The sequence below is a fragment of the Nannospalax galili genome, unplaced genomic scaffold (assembly GCF_000622305.1).
Source record: "Nannospalax galili isolate Female #2095 unplaced genomic scaffold, S.galili_v1.0 scaffold1688, whole genome shotgun sequence".
NCBI classification, from domain to species: Eukaryota; Metazoa; Chordata; class Mammalia; order Rodentia; family Spalacidae; genus Nannospalax; species Nannospalax galili.
Window position 1 is genome coordinate 1,065,485 of NW_008358621.1, and position 21,928 is coordinate 1,087,412.

At 50.6% G+C, this 21,928-nt stretch overlaps 1 pseudogene; it reads right to left on the reverse strand.

Annotated features, from left to right (window-relative positions):
• Positions 1–6,313: 6,313 nt before the first annotated feature.
• Positions 6,314–21,928, reverse strand: part of LOC108490137 — a 21,954-nt pseudogene continuing 6,339 nt past the window's right edge.

The following is a 21,928-nucleotide window of genomic DNA, read 5'->3' on the forward strand; positions in this document are numbered from 1 at the left end:
GTCTCTCGCAGTGCTCATCCCATAGGCATGGGTGAGTTTTTGATTTTTTGTTTGCTCTCTGCTGGGGATTGACCCTAGGGCCTGGTGGGTGCTAGGTAAGCACTCTACCAAGTGAGCCCATCCCCAGCCTCTGTAAGGGTGTTATTGATAGAAATTCTTCCGGAGCTCTACTTGCTACAGAGAAATTTACTGCTTTCCAAAAAGGATGTGCTTTGCTATTGTGATTATCAAGGCAGTACATACCATGTTAACTTTTTAGACTGAGGGCTGGCAGCTCTCCTGGGAAGGTTCTGGGTCTGTGCATCATTGCCTTGCTTTGCTTATTCTTCTCTTGATGTTAATTCATCAGTCAGCTTGTTTGTTTAATGTCTTTATAACCCTTTAAAATGTAAAAGCTGGGGCTGGAGAGATGGCTCAGTGGTTAAGAATACTTATTGTTCTTGCAGAAGACCCAGATTCAAATCCCAGCACCCATATGGCAGCTAGCAACTCCAGTTCCAGGGGATCCGACAGCCTCTTCTGTCCTCTGAGGGCATTGCACGACATGGATGCACTTAGCTACAAGCAAGCAATACACATATAAAATTTTTAAATGTAAAAGCTGCTAGGCATGGTAGCACATGCCTTTAATCCCAGTCCTTGGGAGGCAGAGACAGGCAGATCTCTGTGAGATTGAGGCCAACCTGGTCTACATATTGAGTTCCAGGCCAACTGGGGCTATAAGGGAGACCAGATCTCAAGAAAAAAAAAAAAATGAAAGCCAGGCTAGTACTGTAGCTCAATAGTAGAGCCCTTTCCAGTATGCCCAAGACCCTGGGTTTAATCCTCTCTAAAAGGAAAAAAAGGGAAGGGAGAGGGGGAGGGGGGAGAGGGAGAGGGAGGCTGGGATGTAACTCAGTCGGTAGAGTGCTTGCCTGACATGCACAAAGCCCCGGGTCCATCCCCAGCTGCATAAATTGTGTGCTGTGATACACTGGGGAGGTGGATACAGGAAAATCAGAAGTTCAAGTCCAACCTTGATATGAGTTTGAGGCCAGCCTGGGCTACATGAGATCCTATCTCAAGAAAAAAAGGGAGGGAGAGAGGGAGGAAGAGGGTCAAAACCATTCTCAACCAAGTTGTGGTGGCCCAGGGTCCCCACATGCCAACCCTGAGCTAGGCAACCAAGAAGGTACAAAGAAGACCAGGGCCACTTCCCTCTAGAATGCCCATGGTCCACACCGGTGGGCTTCTCTCCAGACCCTCTCTGGGCCAGCCAAGATTCTCTCTCCCCACTGTCTCCATCCAACCACACTTGGGCTCCTGTTCTAAGTCCGGGTATGAACACCCCATCTGCAGACAGCTGGTGCCACCAGCAGCCTAATGTCTCTTGGGCCACATCCTTGCTCAGTTTATTCAGAGGGACCAACACGAGAACTGATGTTCAGCACCAGGTGAGCTGAGTCCATGGTGCGGCTCCCACGGGTGCTGCTCCTACAGCGGGCACAGAGACTTTCCGAGAGGGGCCTTTCCTACATATTTTCATCTGTCTCTGCGGCGAGGGCTGGAGGTGCAGCCCATGCTGAATGGCAGAGACCAGAGCCTGCCTTGACTCCAAAGGGGTCTCAGGGGTGATCCAGAGGAAGAGAATCCACATGATCAGGGCCCAGTGGGGGAGGGAAAGCAGCCCCTTAGTCCCAGAGCTGCTCTTCGACCTGTCACATGGATGCTGGTGCAGTGTAAAGGCCATTATGGCTCAGACATCCAAAGGCAGTGAAAGTGGAGCCCTACAACCAAACCTGAGTTCAGGAGCTTTCTGCATACATCCTGAGGTACCCAGGTGATTGACACACAGGGAGGCAGGGCTCCAACCTCCACTATAGCACACCACTGTGTCTCCACGGCTGCCCCGACTTTACATGGGTCTTTCCCCAGCCTAATGGGGAAGAGTCAAATGCACAGAAGCCAGGTACCTTGGTCAAGGTTCACTGTGGGAAGTGGGGAGCCCTAGACCCAGCATTGGCCCCTTTCTTATGGGCTGGGGTGCAGTGAAGGTTTTGTGGTCCTGGGTCAGAGCTGGAGCCCACACAGTAGAAGCTGAGGAATGAGGTCTCTTTGGTCCTCCTCCGTGCAGCCTGACCAAACTTTGGGGTGACACATAGTGGGTGAGCCAATCTGTCAGGGACATGATGGAGAAGGGGCATTGGGGCCAGACACGGGACAAAGCCACCATCGGTCAAGAAAGGTGCCTGTCCTTTCTGTGGTTGTGGCTCTGGGCTTGCTGAAGTCGTCCTCTCCTCTTGGTTCCTGCCGCTCCCTGGTCCAGATCCTTTCCCTGCCTCCCCTGGACCACTGTGATAGCTTCCATGTGGGCTTCCTGCCATCTGCCTTCTCCCATTCATCCAGTCTCCCCAGCCTGCTGCAAACATTACTGCCTTAAAAATGTAGCCCAGCCAAGCCACTCTCAGCTTCAAACCCTCCTGTGGCTCCAGTGTCCTGGTCTGAGCCCAGGTGTGTAGCATAGGGCCTCCACTGTTCAGCCCTGCTCCCTACTCAATCTCCCTCTCTTGCTCCCTGACTGTGTCTCCAGGCCTTTGCATATGCTGTTCCCTGTGATTGACCGGCCCCCTTTCTATCTTTGTTGCCTTCTAATATACCATTCAAGACTCATTCAAGCATCCCCTTTCTAAGAGCCCACCCAGACTCTCAGCAGTGGAAGGGCTCCCTCCCCTGAGCACAGTGTGATTTGGAAAGCGTTCGGTGCTTGGGAATCCCTATGCACTCCTCCTGGCCCAGCAGAACTGGGTCTCCTTCATCTTATTTACTGGTACCCACACAGAGTTCAGCTCAAATTTAGCCCTCAGCCCCCAGGGATGGGATAAAGACCTCAAGGAAAGAAACCAGGCCAGCAGACAGGCAGGTACCTGCCTCCGCTCACTGACCTGTCCAGGGTTCCAGCCCACATACCAGCCCAGGTGGAGCTGCCAGCGGGAACCCAACAAGCCAGGCAAGAAGGTGCTTGTCTGAGACCCAAGCCAAGGGTGATCTCACTATTGAGTCAGCCTCCCAAACATGAAGGGTGGGGGGCAGGGGTCCACCCTTCCAGGAGGGGTGGCACCCTAGGACTCTTAACAAGCAAGGTGCATGCTTGGGGGCCAAAGAGCGAGGCGGGTGAGTCAGGGTAGGGCAACGCCTTGCCCTTAGAAGGGAAGCCATCATCCTCTCACCTGGCTCTCCTGAGCATCACTTATAAAGAGGAAAAATACACAGCCACGGGAGGGAGAGGGCCAGAGCCTGGAGCTGGCCCTGCTCCTTGGAGACAATTAATGCTCATTCGGAAAGAATGAGCTGACACCGTCCCCGGCCAAGCCAAAACACAAGAGCCCCAGGTGTGTGCCAGGTAGAGTGCCAGGACTCAGTCTGCCCCTCCCCACAGCTCTGTGTTCGGGATTCAGCCCACCCCTCCCACAGCGCTGTGCCCAGAACCCAGGCCACCCCTTCCCACAGCTCTGTGTTCAGGACTCAGCCTACCCCCGTGCCACAGTGCTGTGCCCAGGACCCTGCTCCGCCCCTGCCCATCAGGCCCTGCCTATCTCTGTTGGGAACTGGGATAATGCTGAGGCCCTGATACCTCCAGGAGGATTTGAGCTGTGCCGTCCTCCAAGATCCTGGAACTGGATGGGGACAAGATGGTAGCTCTTCTTCAAGCCTGCAGAGCTCTAGCTTACCGCATGCTCGCATAACTCCGAACTTCCCCAGGCCACAGAAGAGCCACAAGGTGGCTGACAGGGACCTGAAAGCTTGCGAGGCAAAGCAGAGCAGAGCCTGAGCTGTGACTGCCTTGAATGAGGGGCAATGCCAGAAAGGAGAGTGTGGGCACCACAGCCCCCTCGGGGATGGTTGTCATTCTCAGGAGTTGGCAGGACCCCCTCCCCAGGACCCACACACAGGATCCCCATATAGGACCCCCACACAGGCCCCTGGAGAGGATGAAGAGGGATGAGAAGGAGCAACAGAATTGTGGCCATTGGTGGCGGCTGGTCATCACCCAGTTGGGAGTGAGTCAGTCTGCTTTCTAAGCCACCTTGGGGACCTCCAGTCCCCAAAGCAGTACAAAGTCTGCCCACTGTCAAGTCCTGAGAGTTCACTCTGCCAGACAGTTCCCAGGGAGCCAGGGTAGAGCAGGTGTCTGTTAACAGCCATAGTGCTGAGCCAAAGAAAAAGAAGCCCATCCTCAAGGCCCATGTGAGGGATGTGTCTATGTAAGAAAGGCTGATGGAGTTCCAATCCCCAGACCCCCAGAGTAGCCCGAGGTGGGGGTGGAGTCTACAGAGGGATCAGGCTAAAAGGAGGTCAAAGGGCTGGGCATGTGGCTCAGTTGGTAGAGTGCTTACCTAACATGCATGAAGCCCTGGGTTCCATCCTCAGCATCAAATAAATCAAGTGTGGCAGTGCATGCCTGTCATCCCAGCACTCAGGAGGTGGAGGCAGGAGGGTCAGAAGTTCAAGGTCATCCTCAACTACACAGTGAGTTTGATTGAGGTCAGCCTGAGCTACAAGACCCTGTCTTTTTTTTTTTTTTTTAAGGTCATTGGGGTGACCCTAACTCATGATCTGTCAACTTGGTCCTACTGAAAAGGAAATCCAGACTCAGCACTCTCAGAGCAAAGAGCACCCATCAGGCTGTGCGACACTGAGGTGTGGGACTGCCCCAAACAGCCAGAAGCCAGAAAAGAAGCCCAAGCTGGGTCCCTTGGGGCATCTGATGGCACCAACCTACCAAGACCCGGATCCTGCTCAAGCCTAAGGCCATAATTCTGTGTTTTGTTAAGTCACCCAATTGTGGAGCTTTGTTCTGGCACACTGTCACTGCCAGTCCCTAGCAAGCAAGCTGACATAGCCGGCTGCACAGGTATGTGACCACGCAGTCACAAACAATTCAGAGGGTCAAGTTTGGTTTAATGCTCTGTATTTGCCAACCAGAGATCCTCAGGGCTTCTGGGCAAGGGGCTACATGTTCACCTTCACAGGACCTACTGATGACAGTGAGGGTTGTGTTGTCAAGCCTTCCTGACAAGCCCCTGCCTTAGGCCCAGTGCCTCCATTGCCACCAGAGGCCAGCCTAACCTGGTCGTGCCCTGGGACTTGAGTTCCTGCTACCTGATCTGGATGGGATGCCTCCCACCCCCGGGACAACCCTCAAATCAGGACTCCTGGATGGCCTCACCAACCCCAAATCTGCCTAGCTTGAGTCCAACATAGGCTTAACATGGGAGTATTCAAAGCCCAGGTAAGGGCACCAGGAGCCATGAGCTGCCTCCCAGGCCTCGTCCTTCTTTTCCCTACCCCAGTTCTCATCCCATCACCCAACATCTAGACCCTTCCCAAGAGCTCAGCATAGCTTTCCCACAGAACGGTCCTCCACACCTTAGGGGAACTCAGTTTCTACTTACTGATTCCTTAAAAAGCCAGCCAACCCCCTCTGGGAGGATGGCAGGCCATCCACATGGAATCTCCCTGAGGGTCTGGTCCCTCCCACCCGGGGGTGATGAGCTGGCTGCTCTCCCTTGACCTAGTAGCTAGGAGGAAGCCCTGGGCTGGGACAGGCAGGGTGGATGCTCCAAGGGGGCCCGTTTCTCTAGAGCGCTCCTGCCAACAGTTGTGTTTGGATAATACAGTAACTCCCGGGCAACAAAACCTGGGCCAGATAGAGAGATAAAATAAAGTCAGGATAATTGAGGCCTGCATATAATCTCTAAATCTGACTTCAGTCCCACTTCTACGGCCCCTGACCTTGCCCCAACCTGGTGACCTGATGCAGTGGTTAGTCATGGGTGGAGTTAGAGACCTCAGGGAGGGACAAGGGGACCAAGAAAATGGCTCAGTAGGTAGAGGCATATGCCACCAAGGCTGATGGCCTGAGTTCAATGCTCGGGATGCCACATGGTAGGAGAAAACTAACTTCTAAACTGTTCTCTGACCTCAAAACATGTGCCATGGCATACATACACACACACACACACACACACACACACACACACACACACACACACACACACACGCAAGAAAGAAAAAGAAAGAAAGAAAGCGAACTTCTTTTAATTTAAAGAAAAGAAAGGGAGTAGGATGATTTTAGTGCCCTGAGGCGGGTGGGACCACCTATGCCTCTCGGATGCAGCTGTGGTGACCCCTGTTCCAGGCTTCCCTTTCTTTCCTCCCTCCACCAAATTTTCAGGTGCTCTGAGACTCTCCGCCTGCATACTACCTGCTTTCCTGCCCACATCTGATCTTCATTCCTTAAAGGCGTGCTAGGCACTCACCTGAGGTACCAGCTGTTGTCTTGATTCCCAATCCCATGATGCATCTCTTGGAGCTGGAACCTTGGATTTAATATTTGGCCTCTGCTCCTTGTTTGGGGCCTGGTGCAGTGGAGAAGGTGTTGAATCTTTCTGAGACAGGAACACTCTGAGGAGGTGAAGACATTGGAAAATTGGCCAGGAGGGCTCTGGCAGAAGTGGCTGTGGTCACACTCGGTCATTACCATGAATCTATGGGCAGACATTAGACTTGGGTGACGACTGAATTGGGCACATAGAAAATGATCTTGAGGCCCAGCAGACACACAAGCCTGAACTCACTTTGTTAGTGGTAAGAGGTGCACAGGCTGGAAGGTGGGCAGGTGACTTCTACCCTTTTCCAGGCCTGGCTGTCTGCCTCTCAGGGTACATACAGCCCCCTTGACAACAATCAGATAGTGACACATCTTACTGGGTAATCCCTGTGGTTATTTGGGGCATATTCCCAACATGGGCTCCACGCTGCCATCAACCCCAAGCTCAGGCCCCTGGAGCTGCTCAGATCAGCCAGGAAGTGCAACAGACTGCCCAGTTTAGTGACTGTGCAGGGAAGGGAAATGGAGCCTGAGGGTCAGCCAGGCCTCCTGGGGACCACCAGGTGAGGTTTTGTGCAGGATTCTGAAAGGCATCATCCTTGTTTTGTTGTCAGGGTTGTGTCTGGACCTTGGGAAAGAGGGAAGCAGTCACAGGTGACCCCATCCTCTTTCCCAAGACTACCGTGCTTTGATTTCCATGCATGTCCTACCAGCTCTTTCCATGTATTCTCTGCAGTGGGGCGAGGAGAGAGTCCACCGAGGTAGGAGGCTACCTGCCACTTTGTCCTTGGGGTCCCAGCACATAGCAACCCCGAAGGCCAGACTAAAGCCCTTCTCTGAGGGTTTTGAGGCTCCTCTGGGCTCTGGGTGCATTTACAAGGCCGAGGAACCAGCCACACCTCACAAGTCTATGCGATCTGCACAGGGACTTGAGGACTCAGAGAAGGTAGATGTGAGAGGCTTTGGAACTGCCCAGGAACACTGAGTTAAATACTGTCACATGAGCATTGCCTATGCCCCATCCTATTCATTTTTTCATTTACTGTTCACCATGACAGTCCAACAGTCAGTCAGCAAACCTAGAGACCCAGGCAATAGGTGAGTTAGCCCATTGGCTATCTCACCTCTGAGGAGACAAACAGTCATCAAAGCTGGACACTATCTGAAGGCACCAAAGAGCTGCCCTCTGACTCCCACGGTAGCCTAAGGGAATTCCCAGAGAAGAGAGACCCAGCCTCCCTGTCCCCACCCAGGCACTGGAGGGTGGAGACCAGGAAAGGCATCAGAGCCAGAGCTCCCTTGGGACACTCAGCAACAGTGTCTCCAGGATCTGCCCTGGAAATGCTGGGGAGGCAGCTTCTAGACAGTTCTAGATAGGCTTGGAGGACTGAAGCCCCAGCCACTGGGACAGGCCACGGCTGTCCTCGTTAGTTCTTCACCATAGGTATGAAAGCACCTGTGAACTGGAAAGTGTAGGGTGTGCTAAGAATTTGCTCCATCCAGAAGGTTCCATATTGTTTATACACAAGCTCCATGCCCAGCCAGTTCCTGAGAAAACCTTCAGGAGCCAGCCAAGCACACAGGTAGCCAGTGCAGTAGTGACAGACTTTTTAGACACTAGGAAGGCCTGTGTGAGAGTGGGCGTGTGGAATGTGTGGAGCCACAGAGATGTGGGAGCCTGGACCAGGTCCCCAGACCAGGAATGGGCTTCCCTACAGGACACAAATGTTTGGCAGGTGCTTCCTTCAAGAAGACGGGGGAGCTGGACACGTGGTCTCCGTGGAGGCTGGGCAGAGAGGGCTATGGTAGGTGCTGAATGAGGAGGTAAGGAAGAGCTTGGGCAGGATGGCCAGCAGCAGGACAGAGCCACAGTGGCCTGGGGACCCTGGGACATTTCACACTGTCAGGTTCCTGCTGCCTGTTACAGCAGCAGACGTCCCTCAGAGGGGCCCACAGAGTACTCACAAGGCCACTCTATGGCACCACCCAGGGCCTGGATTGGCCCATCTAACAGACACAGAATGGGAGCCATATATATCCCAGAGTCATAACCAAGTAAAAATGAGGCACTGGAAAGATGGCTCAACAGTTAAGAGCACTGGCTGCTCTTGCACAGGACCTGAGTTCAGTTCCCAGCACCAACATGGCAGCTAACAACCCTCTATAATTCCAGTTCCAGGGGATCTGATGCCCTCTTCTGGCCTCCTCAGGCATTGTATGACCCAGGTGCACTTACCTACATACAGGCAATACACTCATACACATAAATAAAAATAAATTTAAATAAAAAATAAGCAAGGTTGGGGGATGCACACTTATGAGTTTGAAGCCAGCCTGAACTATATATCAAACTTTGTTTCAAAAAACTAAAACAATAGGTTGAAGAGATAGCTCAGTTGGTAACATATTTGGCACATAAGCATAAGGACCCATGTAAAAGCCAGGTGGGGCAGAGCACACTTGTAACCCTCTACCTCTGGGGAGGTAGAGACAGGCAGATACCTGGGGCTCCATGGCTAGTCAGCCTAGCTGAATTGGTTAGCCTCAGGCCAGTGAGAGACCCTGCCTCAAAAAACAAGGTACATGGTGCCTACAGAACGGCAGCCAAGACATTCCTCTAGCCTCCACCCACATGCACACACATGTACACACATACCTGCACTCACACGCAAACTAAATGACTGTACTTAATCTTCATACAGCTTCTTATTTAACCTACATAGCCAAACATTGTCAAATTTTACCTGCAGCCAAGACAAAGACATTTCTTTTTTTTTTTTAATTTTATGTGTATGAGTATATTGCCTGCATGTAAGTGCATGTGTGTTGTGCAATGCCCAAAGAGGTCAGAAGAAGGTATTGGATCCTCTGGAACTGGAGTTACAGAGGGTTGTTAGCCACCATGTGGGTTCTGGGAACCAAACCCAGGTCCTCTGCAAGAGCAGTGCCCACCCACCTCTCCAGCCCCAACAAAGACATTTCTAAGACTTACATTCCTTTTCATACAAAGTCTCCCAATTCTAATGTGTATGTCATACACTTAGACTTAGACTTGTGACATCTCAACAGCTGGGTGGCTGTGTGGGGCTGGCAGCTACCCCACTGGGCAAGCAGATGGAGACAACAGAGGGTCCCCTGCATTTTGTGACTAGGTCCCAAGGCCAGACTGGAACTTCATACATCTGACTCTTGTTGGAGCCTGACCCAGGACCCCTGCCAATCCCTATTGCAGAAAACACTCAGGTAGCGTGTGTATGGAGTCACCCCAGATAATAACAAAATGGAATCCAGTATGCCTGATTCATTCAGCTGTATGTCCCTGGCAGGTTATTCATCTTCAAGTCTCAGTTTTTCCACCTGTAAATTGGGAACAACAATAGCTAATTGTCTTAGTTTATCTCTTCATTGCTGTGACAAAACACTCTGACCACTACCAACTTGGGGAGGAAAGGGTTTATTTAGCTTACATATCCCAGGTCACAGTTCATCAGGGAGCCCAAGGTAGGAACTCAGGGCAGGAATCTGGAGCACAGGCCATGGAGGAACACTGCTTACTGGCTTGCTCCCCTGGCCCCTGCTCAGCCTTCTTTCTTATGCAACACAGGCCCACCTGCCCAGAGGTGGCACCACCCACAGTGGGCTGGGCCCTCCCACTTCACTCATCAAGAAGATGCCCCTCAGACATGGCCACAGGCCAGTCCAATAGAGGCAATTCCCCAACTGAGGCTCCCTCAACCCAGGTGTATCAAGTTGACACTAAAGCTATCTAGCATGCTAATACAATCCACACCAGGTGTGTCTACTAACTCCCGACTCATGAGTTTATCATTTAGCGTCCCAAAGTACAGGGGACGTAGATTGAGGCACAAAGAAGTTTAAGTGACTCGCCCAGGTCACAAAGCTATTATGTGACAGAGCTGGGATTCAAACCCAGGCCACCTGGCTCCCAAGTCCCTGTCCCCAGGGGAAAGCCAGGTTCCGACTGCCAGCCTGAGGTGGCTGGGAGAATTGGGATGAGAATTTCCTGAAGTACTGGGCTCCATTTGGCACACAGAAAGCATTAAATAAACTGTGGCCATTGCTGCCCTCCACTGAGGTGAAAGGGTGTGGGAAGAGCCCCTGGGTGACCTCCCGGAGCCTGGGGCACCTTTGGGTCACAACCCTGGAGGAGGCAGCTTCCCTGTGCCATCCCCAGTGGAGGCTGAGTAGGGAATTCAAATGAGCAGTTCTTCCTCATAGCTCAATGCGGAAGCCTCTGCAGGTGTGTGATTCAGGGTCTGGAGAGCCTGGGGCTGCTGGTTCTGGGCAGTGGGTGGCTGAGAGGGTGGCCTCAGTGGGAAAGGCAAGGGCTCACAGGCCCCTGAACCTGGGTACACCGGTAGTCATTGCATGGCCAGGACATCTGAGCAGAGTCCCATGTTAGCAGAATGCTTTGCCCACAGTGAGACACAGATTTGACTCAAAGGGTCTGGAGAGGCACCATCTACAAGCACTTGCCATGCAGGCCTGAGGACCTGTGTCCAATCTGCAGTACCCACATGAGGGTCATCAATGGCGCATGCTTATAATCCCAGCTCTGGGGAGGTGGAGACAGGCAGCTCTTTGGGGCTCACTCAAGCCTAATTGGCAAGCTTGGGGTCCCAGAGAGAGACACTGCCTCAAAAACAAGGTGGGAGCACCTGAGCAATGACACCGCAGATTGACCTCTGACCTCCACATGCACAAGCACACATGCACATCTGACTCAAAATGACTGGACAATAAAAAGACTTATTTTTTAGTTGAAAAGTCCAAAAAACAACACAAGTTTCAGACACAGCTAAATTCAGCTGTACTAAAAACCAAGAATTTTTAGGCCACTTCTTGAGTCTAAGCGTCGGGGCTGAGGAAATTGGAATAGGGGTCCTGGTGCTCCAAGGAGGCCCTGGTTCTGCATGTCTGCCACCTTCTGGCTGTGTGGTTGGGTGATCAAACCCCTCTGGAGCTTGGTAAGCTAGAACAAAGTCTAGCTTAATGACCCAGTGAGTTTTGGGGGTTACTCACAGGAGTATGGGTGATTCAAAGACAGCTCATCACAAAGCCCACCTCAGTGTGGGTGATGACCCTGGCAGCCACCTCCCTGGAGTTCCCTGAACAGCATACAGGCAGCTCTTCCAGGGAGTCCGCTCTCCCCAGCCCTGTCACTGCTCAAGGAACCTTGGGAGGGGCCTGGTGAAGCCTGTGATTTCAGGAGCTTCCTGGGCCTTGTATGTGTCCTACTTCCTGAGTCCCCCGCCCTTCCTTAGGGTCCCCCCCTAAGGCAGGAGGGGGTGTCCATTAGGAGGAAGTGACTACAACAGGGCCCCCTGAGCACCACGTCCCCTCCCTCTCTGGCAGGGAGAGTCACCTGCAGGGACCACTCTGTGGTCACCAACATATGACCACTCTGTGTAGTTCCTGGCACAGTTCCTCTTTGGTTGAATTGACCAGGTCACACCCAGGGAATCCAATATCCAAGTGGCAACAGAGGGTCCATCCATGAAGAAGAGAAGAATCTGTGATCATCACCCCCTCAAGCAGGTGACTGTGACCTCAAACGATCAGACAACAGTGGGAGTGGGGAGTCAGCCATCCTTGCTGTGGGCGAGGGAGTGACAGCCACCAACAGAGCCACCTTTGATGCAAAGGACAATCCCTTTCCAGTGCCACCCCCCACATACACACACACATTGTTGCTGCCTGACTCCCTGGAGCAGTTTAGACCAAGGCTGAATTGTTTCAAAGTGACCATGGTGCAGACATAACAGGTGGCTCTGGCGGGTACCATGCAAAGCTCCATGTCCTTCATCCCTGATGATCACCATACCCAGGAGAGGCAGTTGTGCAGGTCAAAGGGGAAGCTCGGCTGTCTGAATGTCTACTGAGCCTGTTTCATGTTAAAGACTCTGGCTGTGACATGAGGATGCACAGGACTGAGATAACACAAGCTCCAGGAAGTTACAGCCCAGCTGAAGCCACTCAGCTGCTAAAGAGGAGCTGAAGCTGCACCCGGGTCTGCGTAGCGCCATGTAGAGCCCTCCACCGTCCCTCATCCTGCCAGCAGGCCCACAGCATGGTCACCAGATCTGTTCTTTGAAGGGCTGAATGGGAGAGATGGGTTCATCCAGCAGGGGTGCTTCCAGGAGGCAGATTTGAACTCAGACCTGTGGGGCAGAGGCCAGGTCTACATAGTGAGTTCCAGGACAGCTGGGGCTACAGGGAGACCCTGTCTCAAAAAGACCAAAAAAAAAAAAAAAAAAAAGCCCTGGGTTATAGCTCTGTAGTTGAGTACTCGCCTAGGATACATGAGGACCTGTTAAATTCCCATTACAAAAAAAAAAAAAAAAGTAAAAAATAAAAAGAGAATGCTTTTATTGTCCAATGTTAAAGCTCCTTCCCTGCGGTGGGGGTGGGGGTGGGGGTGTAAGCAATGTCCACTTCTCCTCCCAACTACAAACCAACAAGGTCACACTAGAAAGTCTTCGTCCAGGTTGGTACCGTCCCCACAGCTGAGCACTCCACCCTCAGCCTCTGGTCTATATACTCTGTCCCTTCCTCAAGGCCATGTGCAATTAAGCCCCAATTTTCCACAATGTGTTGAGAGGACTAGATGCTCAGGTGAGGGTCCCAAGACTCTCCCTGTTACTCCTTCTATGCCAGAAGTCAATGATTAGCAAGCTGAGCTGTTGATGATCTTTTGCTAGTAGGCACAGCTGAACTCAGGAAGATGGCAGCTGTCTAGCTCAGAGGACAGTCCTGTACAACACCTAAGCTTGGAGGCCACAGGGCAAGCTGTACCCTACATGAGAATCGTGCCTTATACATAAAGCTCCAGCCAGGTTCAAGGGCAGAGGACACAGGCCTCAGTATTGAATGAGAGGGACACTGAGGCCATGTTACAAGAAGCTTCAAGTAAGAGGGGAGACAGAATGGCGGCCGCACCCAGAAATTTACCCTGCCATGTATCACTTTTTAAAATTCTTTATTTATTTTATGTGTATGTGTGTATTGCCTGCGTGTAGGTAAGTGCACCGGTGTCATGCAATGCCTGCAGAGGTCAGAAGAGGCTGTCAGATCCCCTGGGATTGAAGTTATGGACAGTTGTTAGCTGCCATGTGGGTGCTGGGATTCAAATCCAAGTCTTCTGCAAGAACAACCAGTGTTCTTAACCACTGAGCCGTCTCTCCAGCCCCCATGTATCACTCTTTAGATGAGTAAATTTACACCCATAGCCTAGGGTTTTGCATACTGTCCCTGCCCCCTAGAAACTCTCTCTGCCCCACCCCACCTCTACTCACTCTGCAGGGCTCCATGGAGACCCCTGTGCCCAGGAGGGCAGCTCTGCCCCGTATTCCCAGTGACTGAGCTAGAACCCTTCTTTTTAAACTATTTTATGTATTGTTTTTATTTTATGTGTATGACTGTATTGCTTACATGTGTGTATATGCACCCGTGTTGTGCAAAGCCTACAGAGGCCAGAAGAGGGTGTCAGATCCCCTGGAGCTAGAGGTTGTTAGCTACCATGTACGTAGCATACAGGTTGTTATGGACAGTTGTTAGCTGCCATGTACATACTGGGAATCGAACCTGGGTCCTCTGCAAGAACAGCAAGTGTAACCCTTCTTATTCATCACCATTGTCACTCTAGGGGCAATGGCTTCTCTACTTATTGGTCTCCAGTAGGCTGAGTCCCACACACTGGAGGGATGTCGTCTACCTTAAATATTGCTATGTCCCCAGCCCTTCCTGGGTCTCTCACCAGCAGAGCTACTTCCCTAGGATGAGACCAGATACCACTGGGCGCTCATTGGGCTCCCACACCCCCAGCAGGTGTTTGGGAAAGCCAGAGGGCAGGGAAGAGTGCCTTTCCTTCCAAGCCCCAGCCTGTTGCTGCAGTGAAAGAGACAACAAATTACTGGGCTCAGAGGCTAGCCATTAAAACCTGGGCATTGTTCTAAGGCTGCTAATTGCATACCTAAGGAGTGAGGCCACCTGGCCTGCAGGAGTTACCACAAACCTCTGCCCATTGTGCCAGGCCCAGGCTGGCAGGGAGCCACCACAGAGCTGAGGAGGGGGGGCAGGAAGACTGTCCCAGGAGATGTCACTCCCAAACAGGTGGCCATATGGCTTCACCTGGAGGCCCTGCCCCACTTCTGCTGGATCTGCCTCTGGGGCACTTCGTCCAGAAACTGTGGGCCTCATCAGCTCCCGGGGTGAATTTAAAGCCAAGTAGAGGCCTGGAGTGTCTAAACCCCAGCCTTACCCAAAGTCAGGCAGAGCGCCTCACACCAGGCCGCAGTCACTGAGAGAGTTTCAAGGCACACCTAGGAGAAAGGGACAGGGAAGGGGGAAGATCACCCAGGAGACAGGGTCCCTCATGAGCTGAGGGACCAAGGTCAAGTTGCTCTATCAAGCTGGGGGATTTACCAGGAATTGGGGAGCTTACCTCAAGGCTTCTCCAGAACCTGGGCAGGGCCCTAGCTGCATTCACCTGTTTGAATAGTTTTGTGTAGTATGTGAACGTTTTTTATTCCTTTTGTTTTTGTATGTGTTCAGATACATGTAACCGTATGCATGCGTGGAGGCCAGAGGAAGACATCAGGTGTCCTGCTCTATCATTCTCTACCAACAGGGCATCCCTCTGACCTGGAGCTAGCCTGGTGGCCAGCAAGCTTCAGCGATCCTCCTAGTTCTGTTCCCCACAGTCCTGGGGTAACAGGTGCACATGGGCCACACCCAGCTTTTTATGTGGGTGCTGGGGATCCAGTCTCAGGTCCTCGTGCTTGTAAAGCACATGCTACCCACTGAGCCATCTCCCCAGACCTTGTTTTGTTTTTTGGACAGGGTCTCTTGTAGTCCAGGCTGGCCTGGAACTCTACATAGCAGAAGAAGGCCTTGAGCCTTCCTGTTTCTATTTGCTGAGTGTAGGGATTATAGGTGTACACCATCAAACTTGACTTCTGTGTTCTTAAAGAGTCTCCTCATAGTCAAGCACAGAGACATACGCCTGAAATCCCAGCACTCAGGAAATGAAGACACGATACAGGAGACTAGTGAGTTCAAGGCCATCCTGAGCTACCTAGCTAGACCTTATCTCAAAAAGCAAAATAAATAAACAAGTAAAGAAGTAAGTGAAATGCAGTGCACACTTGTAATTCCTGTGCTTGACCCTGTCTCAAAAAAATGACAAGGGGGGGCACTTGGATTGTAACTCAGTGGGTAGAGCGCTTGCCTTGAATGCAGGAAGCCCTGGGTTTGGTTCTCGGCACTGAATTAAACCAGGTTTGGTGGTGCTAAAAAAGAGGGACGGGAGGATTCGAATTTCTAATTTATCCTTGACATATTGAGTCTGATTCAGCCTGGGCTTTGTGAGTCCCTGTCTTGAAGGGAAAGGGAAAGGGAAGAAGGAAGGAAGAAAGGAAGGAGAGAGAGAGAGAGAGAGAGAGAGAGAGAGAGAGAGAGAGAGAGAGAGATACTGGACCTGCAAAATCGCTCAGTGGGTGAAGGCACACAGGGTGGAAGGAGAGAACCGACTCCCAAAAGTTGTCTCTGACCTCCACATTGTGGCACCTGCACACACACTAAATGTAAACAAGTGAAAAAAAAAAAACCTTTTAAAAAGACATGGACCTTGCAGTTACTAGAAACAGCTGTGAGAATGACTGACAGAGCAGACCTTTAAAATCTGGCAGTGAGTGATAGACTGAAGGGGGCTGTGAGGGGCTGAGGTGGGGTGTGTGGCTCTCTGCACCTGTTTGTTCGTCTGTAGAATGCATGTGCTAGTGTAGTTGTCTTGTTGCAGTATGTGAACTGCAGCTGCCATCAATGGCTGTGAGGACTGAGAGCCAATCGTTCTGAGGCACCTGAGCTCCTGCCTGCCAAGGATGCCTCCGATGATGCTGCTTATACTTTTGAAACCACATTCCCTGGAAATGCAGGAAGAAGATAAGGAAGGGCCCCTTTCGCTGAACCAGACTGAGAACCGCCCAGCCAATGCAGAGAATGGACTTGATGAACCAGATTCACTATGATTCTGGGGCAGAACTGATGGGAATGGACTTGACCTTGGGTGGTGATTTCTGAGAAGACACCTGCTCCCAGGAAGGGGTGTACACCCAGACCAGAGGATCCTGGGAGGTATGGGTGGGGATGGGGAAGGGGGTGTCATCAGTCCAACCCTCTCCTTTGCTTCCTGAGCTACAAGCAAGGCAAATTAAAATAAAGCTGGAGGTCAGGGTTGAGAGGATTCTGGGGAATCCATCACCAAGACTCATGACATCTTCCCAGAGGACTCCCTAGAGGAGGGTCCCTTGGAACTTGGAGGGAACTGGCAGGGGTCAGCAGAGAGGGAAGATCAGATACAGCACAGTGAGTGCAGCAGTCACTCCTAATCACGTTAGAGGAACACACACGATGTCCAGACTTGCTATGCACTACACTAAATGACCTCATTTGTGAGGTTATTTGGGGTTTTATTTTGAGAGAGGGACTGGAGGCTAGCCTCAACTCTCCACCCTCCTGCCCCCCATGTCCAGAGCACTGGGGGTTCAGGTGCATACCAGCATACTTGGCTTTAGCTTAGGAATTCTTTGTTGTTTATGGTTGTGGGGGGGAGCACACGTGCACATGTGTGTGGAGGCTAGAAGTCAAACTTGGGTATCATTCCTCAGACACTGTCCACCTTGATTTTTATGCTTGTTTTTTGAGACAGAGTCTCACTATGTAGCTCTGGCTAGCCTCAAACTCACTATGTAGTCCAGGCTGGCCTCAAACTCACAGAGATACACCTGTCTCTGTCTCTTGAGTGCTGTGATTAAAGGTGTGGGCCAGGTTGGAGAGATGGCTCAGTGATTAAGAGCACTGACTGCTCTTGTAGAGAACCAGGATTCAATTCCAAGCATCTACATGGTGGCTAACAGCCACCTGTAACTCCAGTTCCAGGGAATCCAACACTGTCTTCTGACTTCTGCTGACATTGCATGACACGGGTACACCTACCTATGCACAGGCAATACACTCATACACATAAAATAAAAATAATAAAATAGCTTAAAGGTGTGCACCACCATGCCCCACCACCTTGATTTTTGAGACTGGTCTCTCACTGGTCACTGACTCCCAGGGCTCTGCCTCCTCAGCAGTGAGCTCACAAGTGCTCGCCTCCATGCCTGAAGCTCAAACTCAGGTCCTCATCCTTGTGAGGCAGACACTTGATTGACTGAACCATTTCTCCAGCCCTGTTCATGTTTCATATTGATAATATCTTAAAAGTTTGGAAGCAGTCACAAACTTAGAGAAAATTTGCACATACAATACTAAGGACTGTTTTTTTTTTCCCAAAAAAAATCTTAAAAAGTTACTGACCTAGTACCCTAGCATCTCATATAATCTTGTTTTCACTTTCTACAAACAAGGCCATGTCCTTAGCCAACCACAGGTAAGCCATCCAGTCAGGAAGTCAGCATCAATTCTTTATCACTATCTGCTCCCTAGACCTTATGCCAACGCTCCCTCAGTTCCAGCAGACCCAGTCCAGCGTCCTGAGTGATATGATGTTGTCATGTGCTTTGATTTGAGTTGGTTATTGACTTCCCCTCACTGCCTCTGCTGCCTTCTTTCCCTAGGAGACATGAACAACAGTCTACTCACCCAAACCAATGAGTTTATTGGGGGTTTCCTAGAGGAGCATGGGTGGGGGTTACAGGAGTGTGGGTCACCCCAAACCGCTGCATCACTGAAATATCTCGCCCCAGCATGGGACTCCTGAAAGCTGCATAGACAGATACCTCCTTTGTTTATTCTCTACCTCTACATCCTTGAGCACATTGAGAGACCATGTACAGTCAAGGCAGAATTGCACACAGCTGGGAAGAGGGCACAGGTGTTACACATCAGCCTTGGCTATGTGAGATCCTGTCTTAAACCAAGGGGCTGAGGAGATAATTTAGTGGACAAGATTGCTTGTTTGCAAACATGAAGTCCCCAGCACCCACATAAAGGCTGGGCATGGCCACGCATGTTTGTAACCCCAGCACTCAAGGGTAGGGGACAGAGACCTGCAGATCCTAGGGTTTGCTGGCTGGCCAGCCAGCCTAACTAAAAGGTGGACAGCTGCGCATTCAGTGGGAAACCCTGTCTCATGGAAACAAGGCAGGGAGTGATACAGGACACACATCATCTTTGAGCCTCTGCACAGGTACAGACAGACAGACATGCATATTAAAAACAACACAAAGAAACAAGGGTGACTTGGTTGGTGGAGTGCTTGTCAAATCTGTGAGAAGCTTTGGTTCCACCCTCCTCCTTTGACGGAGGACCACCACCAGGTTGTATCTTGTGTGCTCCACTGTGGGCAGCCTCAAGGGCTCTGATAAATCTGGTACTAGCTATGCTGTGCTTGGAGGATGATGTTCCATAGCGTCTTGCCACTGGAACATTGTGGGCCAGTGTTTTTGCAGAGTTTGGATTTGGTGGATATTTCCTTGTGGCTACACTTAGGCTACGCCATGTGGCAGGGCGGTCCCGGGTGGTGCTGCCTGTGTTCTGTTTGCTCCCACAATGCTGAATCAGCTTTGGTTATTTAAGGAGGCAGCTGCCAGTGTTCTCTCTCCTCTGCAAAGTTGCTCTTTGCATATAATTTTTTTTAACAATACAAATGCTTTATTTAACAGTGGCAGGTCGTCTCATGGGCCAAATGGTGATATCCAGGATCCAGCAGGCATGTTTAGTGCAGCCTCCGAGCGTCTCTTTCCGACTCCAACAGGGTGAGCACATCACCCTCTCGCACATGGCCTTCCATGTTGCGGATGATGGAGCGGCTGGTGTCATCCATGAATTCTACTTGTACCTGCATGCACTGTCCCTGTGAACTGGTCCTGCCCCGCACTTTGGTCACCCTGACCAGCTTGATGGGCTGCACGCGACTTGTGTCCATGATGGCGGCGATCTGGGGAAGAGCTCTGCATATAATTTTTAATATTCTATCTTATTATTTTACGTGTATTAGCATATTGCCTTGCATGTATGTAAGTGCACCCATGTTGTGCAATGCCTGAGGAGATCAGAAGAGGGCATCACATCCCCTGGAAGTGGAGTTACAGATGGTTGTTAGCCACCATGTGGGTGCTGGGAATTGAACGTGGGTCCTCTGCAAAAGCAGCCATCTCTCCAGTCCCTCTGCATATAGCTTTTTAAAAAACTTTTTGTTTTGGTAGTGCTAGGGATTGAACACAGGGCCTCATGCATTCTAAGCAAGCATTCTCCTACTGAACTACATCCCCAGTTCCAAGTTATTCTTTCTCAAGAAACACTTCAAGGACAGGGCATGGTGGCACATGCTGTTAATCCCAGCACTCAGGAGGCAGAGGCAGGCAGATCTCTGTGAGGTCGAAGCCAGCCTTGTCTACATAGTGAGTCCAGGCCAGCTGGGGCTACAGGGAGACCAGGTCTCGAAACAAAACCAAAAAACAAACCAAATTTTAAAAACAACAACAACAACAACAAAAACAAGAAACACTTTGAAAGCAAGTAAATATCCCCAGGCTAGTGAGATGTCTCAGCAGGTAAAGGTGCTTGCTGCCAAGCCTGGAAACCTCAGTTTAATCTCACATGGTGGAAAGAGAGAAGTGACTCCTACAAGCTGTCCTCAAACCTCCATACTTCAAGGTGTGTGCACAAGTGTGTGCATATCCACTCACATGTGTAAATTAAAAAAAATCCCTCCCTCATCACACATCCCACTTTCTCAGATTTATTTACTTCAGTACAGACCTGCGGTTTCCTACTGTATCCAATAGGCTATGATTGTCACGGTTGTACTGTGGTTTCTGTTTGTTTGTTTTTTTAGCTTTAAAATTTATTTTTAAATTATGTGTATCTGTCTACATATGAGTATGTGCATGTGTGTGCGGGTGCCCACAGAAGCCAGGTATCAGATCCTCTGCAGTTGTGAGCTGCCTGACATGGGTGCTAGAAATGGGACTCAAATCCTCTGCAAGAGCAGCAAGTGCTCTTAACCTCTGAGCCGTCTCCCAGCCTGTTTTTTGTTTTCCTTTCTTTTGATTTTTTTGGTCTTTTCTTTTGTTTTTTGAGATAGAGTCTTGCTATATAGCTCAGGCTAGCTATGAACTTGAATTCTTCCTGCCTTGGCCTCTTGAGTGCTGGGGTTGCAAGGATGCACCACATCTGGCTTTTGATCATTTTTTTAAATTTTAATTAAAAATATTTTATTTATTATTTTTATTTTATGGGTATGTATGTATTGCCTACATGTAGGTAACTGCACCCGTGTTGTGCAATGCCCATGGAGTACAGAAGAGACTGTTGAATCCCCTGGAACTGGAGTTACAGACAGTTGTTAGCTGCCATGTGGGCACCTGGGATTCAAACCAGGTCTTCTGCAAGAACAGCCAGTGTTCTTAACCGCTGAGTCATCTCTCTTGCCCAATCATGGTTTTTTTTGTTTTTTGTTTTTTGTCTTTTTTGAGACAGGGTCTCCTTGTAGCCCCAGCTGTCCTAGAACTCACTATGTAGACCAGGCTGGCCTCAAACTCACAAAGATCCACCTGCCTCTGCCTCCCAAATGCTGGGATTAAAGGTGTGCGCCTCCACGCCCGGCGTTTTTGTTTTTTTTTTTAATGATCAAATTGTCCCAGATTTGGCCAGTGGTTACCACTTTACATGGCTCCTGGGCCTGTTGACTCCACTCCATCATTCTTTATGCCATTTCCTGACTTCCTGACTTTTAGTCACAAAAAGGGGGGTGCTCAGCGGTTAAGAACACTGGTTATTCTTGCAGAAGACCCAGGTTCGGATCCCAGTACCCACATGGCAGTTAACAACTACCCGTAATTCCAGTTCCAGGGGATCCAACAGTCTCTTCTGACCTCTGCGGGCATTGCATGACATGCACTTACCTACATGCAGGCAATACACGCATACACATAAAATAAAAATTAAAAATTAAAAAAAAATTTAGACTTACCTTATCCTTTCCCTGTGCTAGAATCAGTCTAGAACCAGCTACACTCCCAGAAGCCAGGTTCCTTTAATGGAGAGCAGTATGTGGAAGCCAACAACCGGGTGCTGGTGTGTTCACTGCTGGGAGTTTGTCTCTCCAGAACCTGCTGGTGGCCCTAGGAAGGGGACAGGACAGGAAATACACATGTATATATATACACACACACACACCCATACACACATACCCCTCTGTGGGTCCATGTTCTTGGATTCAACCAACTTCAAATGGAAAGAATTCAGGGGGAAAACAACAACTCCATCAGCCACACCGAACATGCTTTTCCTGTCAGCCTCCAATTAAGACAGCATGAATTACTTGCATAACACTTGCATTCAGTATTAATTCACTGGTATTTGGAGTATACGAGACAGCCACATGAGGTGGTGTACAGCTCTAATCCCAACACTTGGCTGGCTGAGGCAGGTGGATCATGAGTTCAAGACCAGTCTGGGCTATAGAGTGTACTGTTCGAGAGAGAGAGGAGAGAGGAGAGAGAGGGGAGAGAGAGAGAGAGAGAGAGA